Source organism: Odontomachus brunneus, unplaced genomic scaffold, assembly GCF_010583005.1.
Source record: "Odontomachus brunneus isolate Ranch 3 - 2012 unplaced genomic scaffold, Obru_v1 Obru_scaffold_309, whole genome shotgun sequence".
NCBI lineage: Eukaryota > Metazoa > Arthropoda > Insecta > Hymenoptera > Formicidae > Odontomachus > Odontomachus brunneus.
In genome coordinates, this window is record NW_022639759.1 from 167,406 (window position 1) to 171,054 (window position 3,649).

General features: G+C 33.9%; 1 pseudogene; it reads right to left on the reverse strand.

Moving 5' to 3' along the window:
* Positions 1-405: 405 nt before the first annotated feature.
* LOC116853346 lies at positions 406-1,263 on the reverse strand (annotated as a pseudogene).
* Positions 1,264-3,649: the final 2,386 nt, after the last annotated feature.

The window sequence follows — 3,649 nt, forward strand, 5'->3', positions numbered from 1 at the left end:
ATATGAAATAATAATTTTCTATTTAAAAACTAAGATTACATTTTTGTAACTTTTACATACATGTTACCTGTGATTTAAGAAAATAACTCATTAAATAACATTGTTCTTCGATCGATCACAAATCTATTACTCATATTTTCATTAAAGTTACTAACTGTTACGTCGTTACAATTATCATCTTTATAATATTCATCAATGTCAATATCATTATCATTTATGCAATAATTATGTAAAATACATGCAACCATAATTACATCTGTAATAAAATTGATTTGTTTATATTCAGTAAAAAATTGTATACGACGAAATCTTCCCTTTAATAAGCCGAAGGATTTCTCCACAACCATTCTTGTTGATGACAACATATAATTAAATTCTATTTGCTGAGGTGTTAACCGGTCATTGTCACGATAAGGTGGTACAAGCCACGGTAACGATGGATAGGCTGAGTCGCCAATTATAAAAGTATTTTCAGGAAATAACGTTTCTCTATTTTCATTTGCTGCATTATAAAGAGAAGACCTACTTAAAACACGAGCATCGTGTAAAGACCCTGATTCGCCGCAATATATATTTGTAAATCTCATTTGAGGATCAACTACAGCTTGTAGATTAATAGAAAAATACTTTTTACGATTACAGTAATCATTTGCATTAAAAGCAGGTTTTTCTATACATATATGGGTGCTATCTATTGTTCCCAATACTTTTGGAATTCCTCTTTTTAAAAAAAATAGCTCGCATACAGTTGAAATGTGATCATTATCCTCGGGCCATTTAATAATATCTATCTTAGTTAAAATCCAAACGATTACTCTTCGCAAAACTCGAAATACTGATGATATAGAAACATCAAAGCGATCTGCGATTGTTCTTAATGGCTCTGTATTAGCCATAAACCACAAAAATGTTAAAAAACACAGCTTTCCTGAGATTGGTTTTCTCCCAAATGAATGTTGCGGAATAAAATGAGATTGTTCTATTTCATCTAAAATAAAAATTATAGTTAAAATTATATCATTCATATGATCATTTTTCCTATTAAATGGTTATAAATAATATATTTTTCTTACGAATTAATTGATAAGCTGTTCTTCTTGATAATCGCAAATGTTTTTTGAATTCGGCTTCTGTCCAAGATTCTACAATTGCCAGGTAATTTTCCACTTTTCTTACTTTCACTTTCGAAGTTAAATATTTAATGAGAGGAAAAAAAAGTCTATCTTCTTCATCTGTCCAATTACTTTCTGTCGAACAATTCATTATTTCGCTGTTACTACTTGAAGTAGTCTCGCTATCACTGCTTGTCTCAACAGTTTCCAGCAAACAAAATATAATTTTACGTTTCATTATCTGTAATTCACATAAAAAATGTAGTTTACATACAATTAAAACAAGTAATTAAAATATAAATATATCCTTACTTAATAAAAATAGAAATATATCCTTAAAAGTTAGATTACCTCTATAAGTTGATTACAAAAATATTTTTTAGTATTGCAATAAATGCTTCCTTCCTTCCTTCCTCCCTTTCGAATTGGTATATAGTCTTGATTATGCAGAACCTTTCACCATTTTTAAATGTTAATTGTTGCCGAATAAAGAAAATATTGGATAAAGTTCCATGGCACTTTCCAAAAAAATTACCTTCCTTCCTTCCTTCCGAATTAGTATACAGTCTTGATTATGCAGTACCTTTCACCATTTTCAAGTATTAATTGTTGCCGAGTAAAGAAGACCTTGGATAAAGTTCCAAAGCACTTTCCAAAAAAAGTTACCTTCCTTCCTTCCTTCCTTCCTCCCTTTCGAATTGGTATATAGTCTTGATTATGCAGGACCTTTCACCATTTTTAAATGTTAATTGTTGACGAGTAAAGAAGATATTGGATAAAGTTCCATGGCAGTTTCCAAAAAAATAACCATCCTTCCTTCCTTCCAAATTGGTATACAGTCTTAATTATACAGTACCTTTCACCATTTTCAAATATTAATTGTTGACGAGTAAAGAAGATCTTGGATAAAGTTCCAAGGCACTTTCCAAAAAAAGTTACCTTCCTTCCTTCCTTCCTTCTTTTCTCCCTTTCGAATTGGTATATAGTCTTGATTATGCAGGACCTTTCACCATTTTCAAATGTTAATTGTTGACGAGTAAAGAAGATCTTGGATAAAGTTCCATTGGTATATATTATTCAAAATCCTGGTAGGTCCTTCTTGCTGATCTTCGCTAATGGGTAATATAATATGATATCTTTGGTATCTTTTAATCAGTTTTGCAATTCCCAGGGACAATCCTGTTAACTTAGGTATTTCCTGTCGTTCAAATAATTTAAGGGCACCAGAGTCTAAGGGATTTCCCAAAATGTCGGTAAAATATAACAGGTTATCCTTGCGTAAAAAGTGCAGATCCCTGGATTCAACAAGGTTGTTTGCTCTAGTTTGAATATCGATTATGCGTGGTTTTCTTGTGATTATAGTGGGCAATTCGTCTTCACTTTTCTCGTCGGTATCCATGGGTAGCGGTCTCTGTGGTATGTTGTGTCTCTTTAAATTTATGTCTTTGTCAGGCGCGATTGTCTGCATTTTTTGTTTAGCTCTACTGCGGGTCAACATAGGCCGTTGAGTCTCGATTTTGTCTACCTGCTTTTTGTCCTCTGGATCGGTGGTTTCAGGCACGTGGGCAAGCGCTTCTATTGTTTCACCTGTCGAAGAATCTGCTAATTCTTCCGGATTAAATGATGTAATTTCTGAGGGAGGAATTTCGGACAGTGGGTGATCATCATGTACGTATGTATGAGGAATGTCTTCGTCTTCTGATTCTTCAGTATCTTCTTTCTCGAGTAATTGTCGTATAATCTCTACATCTTTTGGATCGGTTGGATTCAATTTAATTTTAGGATTAATTATTTTACAAACTTCTGATGATAAGTCTACCGGATTTCGTGATAAGGCGTCTGCGTTTACATTTGTTCTACCGGACTTATAGACTACTTCGTATTCGTATTCTGCTAATTTTAGTCTCCAGCGAAGGATTCGCATGTTCGCATCCTGAGCGTTTTTGAACCACATTAAGGGCTTGTGATCTGTTACAAGTGTGAACTTTCTTCCGTATAGATATGGTCTGAAATGTTTGACGCAATATATAATTGCTAGTGCTTCCTTTTCGTAGGTATCGTACTTTAGTTCGTTATCGCTCAGTGTACGAGATGCGTATGCTATTGGCTGATCTTTGTTAATGATTCCTTGAGATAATATTCCGCCTATTGCGTAACCTGAAGTGTCAGTAGTTATGGTAATATAAATGGTCTAGAAAAATCTGGGCACTGCAAGACCGGTTCTTTACAAAGCTCATTTTTAAGAATATTAAACGACTCTTGCTGTGCGTATCCCCATTGGAATGGGGTTTCGAGTTTCAATAACTGTGTCAAAGGTCGTGCTAATTTTGAAAATTCCGGAATAAATCTTCTATAGTATCCAGCTAGTCCCAGAAATTGCTTGACGTTTTTCGACGTTTTTGGTGTTGGAAATTCGCGTACCGCTTCGAGTTTTCTCGGGTCAGGCTTAACGCCCTTACTGCTAATTACGTGTCCCAAGTAACTGACTTCCTTTTGTAAGAATTTGCATTTATCCGGCTGTAATTTTAGATTGGCTT